At 37.2% G+C, this 16,800-nt stretch overlaps 1 protein-coding gene and 1 long non-coding RNA gene across 4 annotated transcripts in view; one reads left to right on the top strand and one right to left on the bottom strand.

The window, feature by feature from the left end:
- The window catches only part of CTNNA3 (catenin alpha 3), a 1,788,954-nt gene that overhangs the window by 810,546 nt on the left and 961,608 nt on the right, over window positions 1–16,800 (bottom strand). The gene's annotated exons all lie outside the window — the stretch shown is intronic.
- On the top strand, window positions 9,499–13,243 carry LOC129525102 (uncharacterized). The gene is made up of 3 exons (XR_008669174.2): window positions 9,499–9,594; window positions 10,576–10,670; window positions 13,139–13,243. It is a non-coding gene; the product is annotated as an uncharacterized lncRNA (long non-coding RNA).

Raw genomic sequence — 16,800 nt, 5'->3', positions numbered from 1 at the left:
TGGTTCCTGGCAGGCCTTTTTTTGTTGTTTGGTTTTTGTCCACACTGTGAGCAATAAAGATCTTAATTAAAGAAATTAATGAAAATGTCACCTAGAGTTGGAAGCTCAATTCACAGTGTTGGGTTGCTGGTTCCCTACTAATAGATTATATCCTGGCAACACTGTCACAGTACAGCAATAAAAACTGTTCTGGCATCTTCCAGGTCCACCACAGAGTCTCATTCTCGCTGTTATGTCTGGACTAAACTCAGAGTAACCCAGAATCTTCCTCATACAAGCCTTGTCCACCTATATTCTATTCTCGAATCATATCTGAATCATCATTTAAAACTCAAGTCACTCCTCCCAATAAAACCCTCCAGTAATATCCCATATCATTCAGGGTACTCATTATGTTTGCAAAGCCCCATTTCATCTGGTCCCCTAATAACTCTCTGTCCTCAGCGGCTATTACTCTCTCCTGTGCTCACTTCCTTCCTGTGACACCATACTCCTTGCTATTTTTTAAACATACATTACAAATTCCTAATCGCCATGTTTCTCACACCCTTCTCCATTTATCTTTCTTCTCTTCTTCCTTCCTTCCCAATCTCCATCCACCTACATTCATCCTTTCCCCCTTCTCCTCTGCTACAGTCTGAATGTTTGTGTCCCCCAAAATTCATATGCTGAAATCCTAATCCTTGAGATGATGGTATTAGAAGGTGGGGCCTTTGGGGATGATTAAGTCATGAGGATGAAGCCCTCGGGAATGGGATTGATGCTCTTATAAAAGAGGCTGCGGAAAGACTCCTCATCCCCTTCTACCATGTAAGGTTACAGGAAAAAGGCTGTCTATGAAGAATGGGCCTTTCCAAGATACAGAATCTGCTGATGCCTTGATCTTGGACTTGCCAGCCTCCAGAACTGTGAGATATCTATTTCTGCTGTTTATAAACCAGCCAGTCTATGGTATTTTGTTAAAAGCAGCCTTAACAGACTAGGACACCCTTCTTTCTTCACACAGTCCCCCCTAGATAGCCGGTTAATGTCTCCTCCTTGTTACACACTCCTCTTTCAGGCCAATGTCTCTAACCTCCCCGCTACTCTCAGCTCCAGCCTCCTTAGGGACTTTCTGTACTTTAATGTAAGGAATGTATTTGATTTCTCTAACTTGAACAACTGCTGAGAGCACTTTATCCATCAAACAAGTTATTTCTAAGAGATTAAACCTTGTAGAGGGGAAAGGAGTTGAATGGAGTGTGCTGACAAAAAGAAAGTTATAATTTAGTATTTTTCTCTTTTAAAGTATCTACAGTAATAGTATTGATACTTGACACTGAAAACCTTCCATTATGTCCTGTCATTGCCATATGAAATAGCATTCTTGTGTGTTAAATATAAGCTTCCCTGATTAACAACATTAAGGTCCTGGGGAAATATTTCCCCACATTTGTTGCCCATTTCTTTAAAGTCTTAAAATAAAAAAGGGAATGTGCCCAAATAAGGTGAAGGTTTGTGTGTTGTGTTACTGTCTGGATTCAAGAAGGACATTGTTTCCCACTGTGAAGAGACTATGTGCAACGGAAGTACTGAGAGAAGAGAAAAAGATAAATTAATGAACTCGTTAAATCATGTTCTCAGATGAATGCAATATTTTCTTGCATTTGGTATTACGATCCAGGTAGACAGAGTATTTATTTTCTTTTCTTGTTCTAATCCTTTATTTTAGCAGTTCCTACAATAGTCACAATAGTTCCACATGGTGATTGAGGAATATTTTGCAATATTAAACAATTTATATCACTCTTAAACATGTTTATATATAGGTCTAAACATCATTATTGAAGTGTGACATCAAATATTTATATAAGCAATGAGTTCTAAACACTATAAAATTATTAATGATTTAGACAATTTTTAAATTTGTCAGTTTAAATCGGTTTTGAGTGTGGGTATGCATTAATCATAATTTGTACTTTTTTTTTTTTTTTTTTGAGACAGAGTCTCGCTCTGTTACCCAGGCTGGAGCGCAGTGGCGTGATCTCGGCTCACTGCAAGTTCCACCTCCCGGATTCACACCATTCTCCTGCCTCAGCCTCCTGAGTAGCTGGGACTACAGGCGCCCGCCACCAGACCCGGCTAATTTTTTTTTTGTATTTTTTAGTAGATATGGGGTTTCACCGTGTTAGCCAGGATGGTCTCGATCTCCTGACTTCGTGATCTGCCCACCTGGGCCTCCCAAAGTGCTGGGATAGAGGCGTGAGCCACCGCGCCCAGCCAATTTGTACCATCTTTTTAAAAGTTATATTGGCTAAGCCTTTTAGAAAATAAGTAAACATTTCTAATTTTGTAATTTTGTATTTTCTTGAGGAAACATTTTTGATACAACTATGTTTAAATTTTGAGCACTGGAATACAATTATGTTTTATATTTTAATCCTTTAAATCATTACTGTCAATAGAATATGAATTATGTCAAAATTTACTATAGTAACCTACTTGGTAATTTCACTAAAATGATGTAAGAAATATAATGGAATTAATATATAACATGTAGGAACCATGTCTATGTGCATTTTATGACGGGTATAATCACCACAGGCTCATCAACCAAAATCCCAGAGATGCAGAATAAGCAAATCCAGCCATCTTTGATGTTTTGCCAAGTTTAAATTATATAAAAGGCATAGCCTTCCATATATTTTGAAAATTTAGTTATTTAGGTCTATTTGTGAAGGCAGAAGAACAGAACATATTTTCTTTAAGAGCTTGTTGGCTTGGCTTATAACTTTCACATATTTACATATTTCAACATATGGAAGGAGACACCTTCCTTTATACTCTTGCCCTGGTTCATTCAAACATTAAGGGTGAACATGCATCCTGCCCCCTGTTAAAGAGAGTAATATTAATTTTACTAAGCCTAAAATAATATTTTAAAGTATAAGGACATACTACAGAGAAAATCACATGATAGAATATAATGAAGTAAAAATACCCATTCTGACAGATCTACCTTGTAAGAGAGTAATTAAGTTAAAGGCTTGAGGCACTCTCCAAAGAGGAGACCACACCCAAAATGATCGAATCGTGATGGTGTATTGACTGTTATTGATAAATAACATTAGCGTATTAACTATATTTACCTCAAACTTTTCCTAACGGAGCTAGTATATTCTGTAAGTAAATAACTTTCCCTCTTCTTTGGTTCAGCACACCCAAAGTTCAGTAATCCAGTTGTTGCATGATATTCAATTAAATTGCACCTTTACGCCAATGACTACAATTAAAACGGAAATCCATTCTCTTTCTCTCTTTCTCTAGATTATAGACCTGGGCTCTTTCATACATTCAAAAACAAGCAAGCCAGATACACAGTTATCCTCAACACTTGTGTCTTCCTTATCCAGACCTTGCAAATTCAGTTAGGTACTGTTTCTCAAAACTCTTATTTAGACCCTTCATCACTGCTTCCATAAAACTCCCTTTATTTTTCCCTGCTTTGTTGCAGTAATCCCCTATCTTGTCTACTTTCTGTAGATTCATCTTTCTAAACCATTCACCATCTACCTCTGCTTTTTTGAGCAGTGCTTCTGAAAGTATGGTTCCCGTATCAGCAGCATCACATCACTCAGGAGTTGTTAGAAATGCAAACTCTTGGGTTCCACCCCAGAACTACTGAGTCAGAAGCTCTGGAGGTGGGGCCCAGCCATCTGTGTTTCAACACGCCCTCCAAATGATTATCATGCATTTTAAAATTTGAAAACCAAGGTTCTAAAGTCATATTTTTAAAAGGCAAAACCAATCATGTCATTTGCTTGCTTAAAACTTCTTTGATGAGTCTCTTCTGAAGGATAAAAGCCAAGTTCTTGGGAAGACGTGTAATACCCTTTCTGTTCTCATATTTCAGCCCTTCTCTTTCCATTTCCTCCTTCCCACCCAGTGTTTTAGTCATATGAATGTTTTGAAATGTTGCGAAGCAACCTGCTTTTTCTGCCTTTTTGCCTTTTCCTAGTGCACCTCTTCCCACACACAATTCATCCACCTGGAGGGGTTCTATTCATCTTTCCAGATCAAGCTCAAATGTCCCCTTTTTCAGAATGATTTCTGAGGGCTAATTTCAATAACTTACATACAGCCTATTCCACTTCTTCCAGGTCCACCTACATAATTTTCCCAAATTAAATTTTTATACCTCCAGCTCTTTAAAAAGAAAGAAAGTCTGTTTACTGGGCAAGGAGGCATAGGAAAAAATAGAAAGGGCACTGCTTATTCCACCTCACATCCTCCCACCCCTAGTTCACAAGTTAAAGATTGTCATCCATCTCTTGGAATAGTTATGGCTCCTTAAGGATGTTAATGCCCCCTCCTAGATGTTGTCTCAATTGTTTATTGGTGAGCCCACTCCTAGATATGCAGGACCCAAAGCAACAGTAGAAAGGGAGGCCTACATACCACATTTAAATATTTAAAAGTTATTTAAAAACTAAGAAACTTTAATAAAATATGTTCTATCATTGTGCTGCCTTAAATATATAATTTTTAATGACAAATGAAAAGTATTATGTAAGGCAATAGTTTTTAGATAACTAAAAGCTGGCAAAATATCAAAGATATTCAGTGCAATATTTGATAGCATCCCTGGGCATTCTCTTGATGAGATAGCAATGTTTAGGTAAGTAATAAAATGAAACCAGCTTAATTCATAAACACACATGTATTCCATAAAATTTATATTTCTCCTCTTTATTTCATCAAAATTATATTGCTATGGTCAAGATTTTTAATTTCTTGACAGCGATGAGCCAAAGGATTTAAAATAAAATGAAATTGTATTGAAGTTAGAAAATTCAAATATACTTCATTAAAAATTAAATGTAAAAACAAAAATAAAATTATTTTTGTTTTCATAATTCTTAAATATTCAAATTATCTATTAAGTCAAAAACTGAAATGCATATGAGGAATATCACATTTTAATTTCAGAATATTTCATTAAAGCTGACATTTTCTCATTTAATTTTGTCCCATTTAACATTGAGCATCCACTATCCATTTGCTTGCCAATATGAAGAATTGGTAGCACACTTCATACTTATTTTCTCTAACCCTACATATAGACAAATGTAGGAGTACTATGATTTATTTAATAATCCAAAATATACTTATCATGTACAAATGTTATGCTAATTTGTCTGGACTTTCAAATCTACCAATGAAACATGAACAGATACAAGAAAATGGATGTTCAGCTCTACCCAGGAAAACAATCCTCGATTCTGCAATGAGTTGGTGCGTTCATTCCACAAGGAAGAATTTGAAAATAATTTATGTATATTTTCTCTATAGTGCTCAAATCCTAGCCCACCCCACCCACCTGCTGCAAAATAAGATGTTCATCTCTCATGTTGACAGCAGTTCAAACTGCAAATGTTCATGGCATTTGAGCTTTGTTATCTTTTTGCTACTAGGATGTAAGAAAAATTGTGGAGAAGAATTTTCCGGTAGCCTGAGTAATATTAACCATGAGAGTGAATGTTTAGAGTTACAGATTGCACTGAGCCAGTGCTGTAGGCCAGAAGTGAGGCAACAGAGGCATTTATGTTTGTGTTTTTGTCATATGTGGGGCCCTCTAATGCACGGGGCCCAGGACAAAGACCTTTCTTTCCTGGATCTAAGCATGGCACTACCTAGGTGTTTGATGGCTTTAGCCTAGGAGTAAGATTGAGTTTTGAGGTGCTATCCTAGGGAATAATTTCAATATATCTTGGAGTTGGAACTTCTATACATTTGCAGTGCGTCACCCGACTTTGGTCTATCAAAGCAAAAAAACTTGGTCAGGCTTTGGTGCCTAGCTGTCTGGTCAAATATTTATCTAAATGTTTCTGTGAAGGTATTTTACAGACGTGGTGAGCATTTCTTAATCAATTGACTTTAATTAAAGAGTTTACCCTTGATAATGTAGGTGGGCTTCACCCAGTAAGTTGGAAGCCATAAGAGCAAAAGATAAAAACAGAAACAAAAAAACAGAAAACTGAGGTATCCCCCATAAGAAGGGATTCTGCCTTAAGACTAACATAGAAATCCTGCTTGAGTTTCCAGCCTGCCAACCTGCCCTACAAATTTCAGATATAATATTGCAACATCAACTCTTGCCTGAGTTTATATAAAACCTACGCTATAGATTTCAGACCTGCCAGCCCCCGCCATGTAAGCCAATTCCTTTTGGAGGACCCCGACTGATACAGGTAAATATTTCCATCTCTTTTATCCCAGTCCCCAAAGGCAGATAAAGAAAATGTAAACATATATAAGTACTATATACCTTATCTTTATACCTTCTGATAGCATGTTGAACAAACCATGGTTTCTAGAATTTATGGCATAGTATTATAATCATAGGTTTCAAAGTCTGTCTCCTATTCTAGACTGGAAGTTCCTTGTGTGCAGAGGCTGTGTTATAACAGCGCTTTTTGAGGCTGAAAATAAACGTTCAATACATGTCTGTCAAAGGCTAGAGAATCAAAATTAACACATTACCTGGATAAGTTGCCATGTGGTGGGGACAGGAGTAGGGGATGGTGGAAGAGCAAGGAGAAAGAAACAATGTGGACGTAGGAAGCGGTCTCCCTGAAGCTAAGACACCCCATGAGATGGTACTCATCCAGCTTTGCCAAGCTCCCAGCACAGTCTTAATCACCTCTCTCACAGTGACTTTGATAGCTCTGACTAAAGAACTTGATACCTGCAAGCAATTAACTTTAATAAGCCAGCAGGTGATTTCCTTCAGAATGCTGACGATTCAATTTGCTGACAGCAGCTCTAGATTCTCTGGCTACTCAGCCATGGCTTCTACCTCTGCCCTTATGAACCCAGTGTGCGATTGTGAGTAATAAATGAAAAGGTAGCCAAAGTGTGAATCCTTTTAACAGTGAAAATTGTAATCAGCTTTAAGGCATGATTATATATTACAGACAGAACCAAAAGGTCTTTTAAAGTTATGAAGAAAAACAAAAGCCAACAAGTTGTACAGCTACATTGGCACCAAACTTTTATAGTTTCTGTGAATGTGAAATGAAGGGATATAAAAGTACTTTCACCTGTATTAACCTTTTTTGTTTTCGGTTACTCATAATAGCATTATCTAACACAGAATCCTAGAATGATTCTAAACTCTTTTTCTCTGTCTCAGTAATCCTAAATGTTGCAATTGCCTTATTGTCCTATTTTATTGAAGTATTTTTTACACAGTGGCAGCCTAATGAGTTTCCCTGGTGTTAGTCTCAGGCATCACCTATCAAACAACTCCACTGCTTGCGTCCTCTTCCCAAAATGCAAATATTATTTCATTTGCATGTAATTTCTTAATAGTTCTCCATTGTTAATTGACTACAGTGGAGTCAAATCTTAGAATTAAATTTTAAGGAAAAGGAGGCAAAAGACCTATTTTACTCAAAATTAACACTGAATATTTCTTAAATTGTCCAAAAAATACAGTATGCTCCCCATTATATATGAAACTGTGTAGCAATACATGTTTGTATATATAGTAATTTATAGTAAATAAATTTATAATAAAACTATAATTATTATAATATAATTAAAGATAATATAATGTAAAATAATATCATTAATAATATAATAAAATAAACTTATAATAAAGAGAATGTAAGCTTTGTGAGGACAGTGATTTTCATTCATTTTGTTCACCGATGTACCCCAAAGGCCCAAAACAGTGCTTGTCATAGCAGGTGATCAATGAATACTTGTTAAATGAAAATCACATAACAATTGATTAACACCATTTTAACAATTGATTTGACAATTGATTGTTAAGTCGCTGACAATTGTTTGCTAAAATCATTTCAAATAACTTTATTTTCCCTTTTTGGGCAACACATTTACCACTAAAGTAACATAGAAAGTCTGTGTGTGGTGGAATGTCATTAATTTACATTGCTTTTTATGTACTACCACCTTCCATGATCTGTGCTATCCGTTCTGCACTTATACTTTGACTTCAGTGTATCAAATCACTCAATGTTCTCCAAATATGCTGTGCAAAGATCTTTGCACTTTGATTCCTCAAGCCAATTTAAGTGTCCTGTGATCTTAAGAACTTTGTTTTTCCTCTGTTTTCAATGTTTATTTCATTGCATTTTTATCATTTTCTTGTGGGTCTGCCTTCTTGATCAGATTCTAAGACTCTTGATTATAAAATCTATGTCTTAATAGTGTTTTTAATAGTGTCTCTAGTACAATGTCTGGTGTATCAATAGACACATACAGAGTATCTGATTTATATTAAGTGTTTATTTGTCTGTCTGTTGATCTCTCTATATGCTGTGTTTAATATTATTATTTTACCATGGTTGGCCCTCCATTTAGTGCCATTATGACTGCATATGTTACCTTTGACAAGCCATTTGAACTTTCTAACCCTAAGTTAACATCTGATAACATGTGTTCTACTTTTTAGGAGCAAAAGATATACTCAATTATTTCAACAAACTAATGAGCAAACAATTTTAGTATCAGCCTGCAGTAAATACTCTTTGATCCAGTATCCAGGATCCAGTACACAGTATCCACTGTGTAGCAGCTTCTGCAAATGGGGCATCAAGGGTACCACCCCAGAAAAACTACTATGACCAGAAATATTGCAGAGACCAGGGTAACCAGAAGCATGATCATCTCAGAATACACCTGCAGCAGCATGCCTGCAGTGGCCTTATATGGTTTGTGGGCAAGAGACCATTGTGAGGAAGTCAGAGAAACATATTTGAGTCACTTTGTTCCTATGCAAATATATGCCTCCCAGAGATCTTCTTGAGATGGCAGAGAGGGACTTTGCTGTGGGAGAGGGGAGATATGCTTTTTGGCCTCAATGGTAGCAGCTAAGCACCAGTATAATTTGATATTAATCTAGATGCCTGCATTTCAACTCACCTCTCAGGTGGGAATATGGACTCAGGCTTTTAGAAAGCTTTTTCACAATGGGGGACAAAGTAGCAAGTGAAAGAAAAGGGTAAAGTGGAAGGAAAACTTTTTCCTGATGGTTAAGCAGTTCCTAACATACATGTATGAATGCATACATACAAATATAAATACTAGCTTAAAGAAGAATACCCTATCCCATGCACTCCAGGTAATTAAATGTTTATTTCACTCTGATTTGAGATGTCTCATGATGCTAAGGAAAATATTGGAAAGACCTTCTCTCTCGTTATCTCACCTTCAGTTAAAAAAAAATGAAAGAGAGAAGAAGGGAGAAAAGAGATAAATAGAAGGGCTATTCTGAAGGTAAGAAGGTGAAGGGGCTATTTGAAGGTAAGAAGGTGAAGGCAGTCACCTTTTATGCCTTCCTCCCTTCCTCCTGCCAATCATCCACTCTATTTGGTTGACTCCCAAGCTTGCTTTATAAACAGCTGGAGAGCAAAGCAAAACTTCAACTTTAGAAAGATAAGGTCAACTCATCCTTTCATTTGCAACAAGTTGATCGGGCCATTGCTGTGCAGGTTTGGCTGGTCCTGGACAAAACTGCCTTCTCCAGAATGGGATTTAGAGGAAGACCCTTCTCTCTCTAATGTGACTGAGGAAAACAGAAGGAAGGTAGGCAAAGGAGATCTGCTCTAGGCCAGGCACAGTGGCTCACGCCTATAATTCAAGCACTTTGGGAGACTCAGGCGGGTGGATCACCTGAGGTCAGGAGTTCGAGATCAGCCTGGCCAACATGGTGAACCCCCATCTCTACTAAAAATACAAAAAAATAGCTGGGTGTGATGGTGGGCACCTGTAATCTGAGCTACTTGGGAGGCTGAGGCACGAGAATTGCTTGAGCTCGGAGGCAGAGGTTGCGGTGAGCCGAGATCGCGCCACTGCACTCCAGCCTGGGTGACAGAGAGAGACTCTGTCTCAAAAAAAGAAAAGAAAAAAAAAACAAAAAGACCTGCTCTCCAGTAGCCTCTGAGGCCCCAACTTCCCAGAATGGGAGTGTTGATCAGGACCTATGGTAAATGTTTCCTACTCCAGTCCAACAGCTCACTGGGCTAAACAAAAGAGGCCCTTCACAGCCTCGGGGCAGACCCACAAACATTTTTATTTAATTGGTTTGAGATGGGGCCACAGACTTTTTGGACTGGTCCCCAGGTGAATCACACATACAGACAAAATTCAGAAGCACTGGGTTAGAGGGCCAGCATGAGGGCTAGAGTGAGAGTTCAGATACTGCAGGGAGAGGCTATGGGATTTCCTCACGGAAAGAGACCCAAGGGTGTGGAAGGCATTTTCTGGAAGATGACTGAGGTACTTGGTTATGGGCAAGACAGTCTAATTTACAAAAACATGATAAACCTCTTGAGCAAAGCTTTTCAAGCTGTGCACCCCAGAAGGTGTGCAAGATGAGCCATGACAACATATAATTAAACAACTGAATGTAACATTTCCATTCAAATTTTTATAAAATTTATTTGTTTTACTTATTAGCATAGTAGTGCATATGTATTATTTATAAATAAAGAAACATTTATTAGGAGTATAGCCTCAACATCATTTTACTAATGGGCATAAATAATTCTAAAATTTGGAAACTAGTGTTTTAAAGAAGGACCATGATTCGTCACTGAAGGCTCAGCTGAGAAAGCTGTGATAACCAGGCAAACCAGAGAGGAACTTCATCCAGTTGCCTGGTAAGAATGATGAATATTCTGGGTTGCTAAGAAAATACATCAGCCAGAAGGGGGCAAGAGAGGCTGCCCTGCTGGGGAATGTTTGGGAGACCATAAAAACAGAAGGTGGGAGCAACAAGAGGGCTCTTCATCGCTACTGTTAATAACAAAACAATAGCAACAAATGTAATACCTGCTCTTACTTATTGAATCCCCAGTAAGGTCAAGCACTGTGATATGCACTTTTTGGGCATCACTGTTAATCCTCATGCTGTCATACCCATTTTACAGATTAGGAGGAAAAAAACCTTTAAAAACCATAAGTGGTGCAACACAGATATTCTACTCCAAACTCAATATTCCTGACATTATGTCATGCTGTTTCAAGAGCATGGATCATGAGTGACATTAGGAAACTGAGAGAAGAAGCATATTATAGCACTTAGAGGGTATTATAGTATAACCAGGTTGTATTTATCAGCTGTCTTTTCTTTCAATTAAAATGCTAAAGGCCGGGTGCGGTGGCTCATGCCTGTAATCCCAACACTTTGGGAGGCTGAGGCGGGTGGATCACGAGGTCAGGAGATCAAGACCATCATGGCTAACATGGTGAAACCCCGTCTCTACTAAAAATACAAAAAATTAGCCGGGCGTGGTGGCAGGTGCCTGTAGTCCCAGCTACTGAGGAGGCTGAGGCAGGAGAAGGATGTGAACCTGGGAGGTGGAGCTTGCAGTGAGCCTAGATTGCGCCACTGCACTCCAGCCTGGATGACAGAGCGAGACCCTGTCTCAGAAAAAAAAAAAAAAAAATTGCTAAACTGTGGTTGATGTTTTCATAAACAGAGAATTGGTGCTAGCTTCCCAGGCAATTTGAGAGACTAGATTTTCCTGAGTGTAAGTAAACCTACAAGTTAAAAGAAGTGACATCCACTGGGAGACTCAGGCCAAATGTGATTTCTTCCATACAAAGTCAGGTTTATCAACTCCCTCCCCCCACCCCACCACACACACAAACACACTTTTAATACTTGCTTTTACACTCTGCATCTGTGTTCACTTTTTCCATTGACCCTCCAACCAAATTTGTGGTTCTAAAGCTCTGACATCAACAGTGTATTCCTGAGGGTACTTCTCTAGGACTGTCTTCATTTTAAGTCTTTGCTCATAGGCACAACTGTAAACTTATAAGAAGTTTCAAGCAACTGTAGAGTAATAAGAATCAGATCTGTCCTGGGGTTGTGGTGGGGGTGGGCGGGGGAAGTGTGGCTCTTGAGTAGACAGAGACTTGGCATGACAGTCCTTGTTTAGGATTGGGACTCAAGTGATTCCAGGAAAGTCAGTGTCCCTTCTGTCCAATCACAGTGTGAGGCCAGGTGATTCTGGCCTTTTCTGCTCTATCATTCAGAAATGAAGTCTTTTCTGCTCTATCATTCAGGAAAGAAGTCTTTTCTGCTCTATCATTCTAGCTTCTTAGCGACCTTGTTGGTTTTTATGGATTTTCTTTTTACCCTGCTCCTGCCTAGCAAGAAAGAATAAAGAAAAGGGAGAGGAGGGGAGAGAAAGGAGCTGACTCTGCAGACCACAACTTTATAATTATTTGAATATAAAATTAGCTGGTAATGTCTCTCTCTTTATGCAGGTTATGAGATACATGATAGGTCTTTCTAGTAACATATGTTTTCTCATTTTTATCTTTTGAAATGTTGTTGAAGTATTCCTAACTTTTATGGCTATTAATGGAGGATGCTGCTACCATCCTACCCAAGGGCCCATTTTTCTAAATCCTACAATCCTCTACAAGTGGAAGCAATAGCACTACAGTTAACACTCCAAATTGTACCCTTGTGCACACATACAGGCCTAAATCACTTGGCCTTATAGCCACAAAACACAATTAGGAAGGACTAAGGTCATCAAAAAAAATCCTAAATGCCAGTTCACTGCACAGCACATTCTACAGTCATCTTACTTACTTGTTCTTGATAAAAATGAATCCCAGCAGGGACTAGAATGGTGACCCTGACTGTGAATAATGGCACACATGCAGTGCCCCTCAATGGCTACCAGAAAACAACAGCATCAGTTAATAGCCTGTGTTGTCTCTTAACTGCCCATTGCCAGCAATAGGTTTTGCTCTATATAGTCTGGATTCCCAGTTTCAAGGGTCTTCACTCCTACCAGGCAAAAGTGCTGTAATGAGAACAAGCCAAGAAAGGAATGAGGCAGGCAACAAGCCAAAATCCAGGCAGTGTTAGAACAGCCTTGTCAGGGAAGCAGAGAAACAAATAATTGAAATTAGAAAAAACTAGATTTTCAGAGGAGTCTCATAAATCAGACTTGAAAATTTAATTTGAGAGCTTTTCTCTTTCTTTCATCATATTTTTCCCCTCCTGGAGCTGTGCTACAGGCCTGAACAGAGGAAGTGGAATGTAATTAATCGATGTAAATCTGCTTCATTAATGGATTGCTACTCCCTGTGTTTCCTCTAGTCAAGAATGTTTCTGAAAGTGCTCTCTGACAACAATGCTATTCACAGTCTGGATAATGGTACCAAGCAGGAGAAGAAACGATGAAGTACTTGCATGAAGGCAGCCCATGTTTGCTACTGACTGGTAGAGAAATTTAGTTAGCTCATTAAATGTTCTGCTTACAAACCCTATTCATGCTTTTTAATCAATTGATACTTGTCCTCCTTTCTCACATTGATTAAATACCAGGAAGTCCTCACAAGATAGTGAGATGTGAAGTTCCCATTGCAGTTAACAAATGGTCCTAAGACCCTTAGAAAACACATGGTTGTGCATCTTTATGCCCACAGGGAATACGCCATTAATCTGAACTAATAAAGAGGAACAGCAGGCTAATCATAGCTCATTTATATTTGGCCCTGGAATGTGTTATGTGGTTTTTGGCAGAAGATTTACCTTACTAATTATGTCTTACTTAAATTAATAATACAGTTAATTTGCATTCCCTTAGCACACACCAGTTGACAGTGAGAAGAAATGTGCTAAGTGATAAGGGGATATCATCTCGAAATTTAAAAGCTTCATTGAATAATTTGTGTATATATGTATGTGTTGACACTATATACATTTAGGACAAAAACTCTCAACATACTTTGGAAAGAGAAGTTAAAATTATGTGTGAAAATCGCTATCACCTTTTGGCTAATTTGCATCATCATTGTTTCAATATTTTATCTCACTACTTCTGAGACCAATAAATTAGAAAGTTAAACCTGTAATCAACAAATATGTGTATATGTAACCTACTATATCCTGAGCACTGTTCTCAGTATTGTAAAGAGATGTGAAGAAATATACAGTCATTACTCTGTTTCAATGTGGGGACTGGTTCCAGGACCCCCATGGACACCAAAATTCATGGATGCTGAAGTCTCTGATATAAAATGATGTAGTATATGCATAAAACCTATGCACATCCTCCTACTTACTTTAAATCATATCTAGATTACTTATAATTTATAACTCAATGTATATGCTATGCAAAATAGTTGTTATTGTACTCTGCATTGTATAGGGAATAATGACAAGAAGGGAAAAGTTTGTACATGTTCAGTACACACACAACTACTATAGGCCTAACCACATTTTTCATCTGTAGTTGGTTAAATACATGGATATGGAACCCATAGATACTAAGGGCCAACTGTAGGCTATTTTCTATCTTAAGATCTAAAAATCTGGAGAAAGAAATATTAAGAGATCTAGCACTAATATGCTTTAGGTGATCTTTGCCTTGTTTGTAGAGACTACAACTCATTTACAAACCATCTCCTATAGACCTGGATTGCTGATGTGGGGAACAAAAAATTAAGGGGTTTACCTTTAAGCAGGGTCAAGGAGGTTAAGACCAGGTATCTGATTTTCCAGTAAATGAAGTTGATGAACACAATAAACCCATGTATCATTGCTAAAGTGCTGTAAAGTAGAGCTTTAATGCCCTCTGTCAACTTAGAATCAAGAGTAAATATCCAGTAGCAATTCTACACTGGTATAACAACATTGCCCAGTTACTCCACCTTTGAAATCTTCCCAGACAGACAGTTGGTCACCGTGGCAGATATGAAGATTCAAATATGTTTGAGCTATACGAAGTACATGATGATGTAATGTTGATCTATCTGGTTTTGGATGCATGAAGCAATGGTCCAAACTTGGATATGGAAAGGAAACCCCACTTGTTTCACAAATCACAGACATATTTGTTTCAGATATTGTAACACAATGATTTTCACCCCCTCACTTTTAGCACAAGTGTTGCATAAGACCCTTGGAAGTTGACCTAATACTAGAGATATCACTAAGTCTCTTCTATAATCTATTTCTGATTAGTTAGTCCTTTAGGAATAACATATACTTATCAATATCATTATGACATTGCAGGAAAAACAAAAGCGATATGGGTGGATTCATCTCCTCTAAACTTCTTTATGGTCTTGAACAAATTACTAAATTGTAATGAGTAAAATATGTATGTTAATACCCACATTATAATGTAGTTATAAGAGCTAGAAATAATGTATGTTGAGTGCTTTTGCAAAGTGCTTTATATTTTAGAAATACTCTCCTTTTAGTGCAGCCATACTTTGATTCTTTTTCATTGCAATGACATGGAAATTTCAGGACACAAAAATCAGAGTGGCCAAAGAATTTCATGGGTTCTTTTCAAAGGATAAAACAGGAAATTAGAAAGAATAAGTATGATATAATTCAAAATGTAAAGCCAATATCTCACCAACTTATTAATATATAAAATTATATGCCAATCTTAAACTTAACAGAAATGAATGCTACAACGTGGTTTGCTAAGCTAATTCAATAGGACTACATTAATAAAGTTCCTATAACAATTGAGATGGTAATCTCATGTTACAGTTTGCTAGTCTGGCCAATCCAAGAATACTACATTCTATTTTGAACATCACTTGGAGTGGTATTACCAAAAAATAAACTGGAAAGCATTTAGACAAGAATGGCTCAGACAAGGTTAGAGCTAAAAGTAACCATTTGAAGGGACTACAAAATTCACCTCAGAGAAGAGGGAGCATATGGAATACATGAGGGCTGACTTCAAATATTTCAAGAGTAGTTGCCAGGAAGAACTTTAAACATAGAGTAACTGATGTTTAACTCATGCCGTGAACTCATCCACTGTATGTTTGAAAACCAGTAGCCCAGTAGCCTGTTGGGAAGACAGATTTTTTTCATATGTAAGTAAAGACAATTCTTCTTATTGAACAAAGCATGGAAATAAGATCCGATAAATCCAGCAGGAAATTTCACCTTCAATCAAGTAGCAATGTGACCCTAAATATAAAACCTCTTTGAGCTTATTTTTCCAAACTATAAATCATGTCAACCATAAGGCTGATACAAGGATTACCTAAGAGAACATGTTTAAAAGCACTAGCATAATGCTTTAAATTTCATAGATGTGTAACAAGAACTAATTCTAACAGTCATATGTCAAAGATGTTCAACGATGGAATTGAGTGTTATGGGAGACAATAATTTTCCTCTCCTAGAAATTGTTTATGCAAAGGCTAAATAACCACTTGGAAGAATACAAGAGGAAAGTCAAGCTTCAGAATTAAAATTAGATTACTTTCAGGATTCCTTTCAACTCTAAATCTGAAGATCTTGTGATACAAACATTAAAAAAAAGTTTGCCTAGGAAAAAATATCAAGAATAGCAACAGTTATATCTACAAGAGTAGGTAAAAATTGACTAATATTTGAAAAATTAGTCTAGCTCCCTATTAAAGTATATAGTTTATTACTCTTTTAAACTAGTCAAGGGGAAAAATAAATAATATTGGTAAAACTCAATGCAGATCATATTTCATTAAACAAGAATATCTTTCTTTGCTAGATGTATAGGTTAGTTATACACTTTCAGAGGATACTATGATAATGATCATATACAATAACCCAGTTGTCCCATTCTTTGATATTAATAATTAAAGAAATATTTCTTTTGGAGAAGTTATTCCTTTAAAAATTCAACTGGTAGGATAAATCTAATAGAGAAGTAGCACGTAGCTAAAAACAGAAGTTTTAGTAAATTAATGAGCGGAATGTTGAATTCAGCAGTAGCTTTAACTAATGTTGTGAACTCATCCACT

This window comes from Gorilla gorilla, chromosome 8 (assembly GCF_029281585.2).
Source record: "Gorilla gorilla gorilla isolate KB3781 chromosome 8, NHGRI_mGorGor1-v2.1_pri, whole genome shotgun sequence".
Taxonomy (NCBI): Eukaryota; Metazoa; Chordata; class Mammalia; order Primates; family Hominidae; genus Gorilla; species Gorilla gorilla.
Note: the sequence above shows the minus strand (reverse complement) of the source record. Positions and strands in the feature narration are given on the sequence as shown.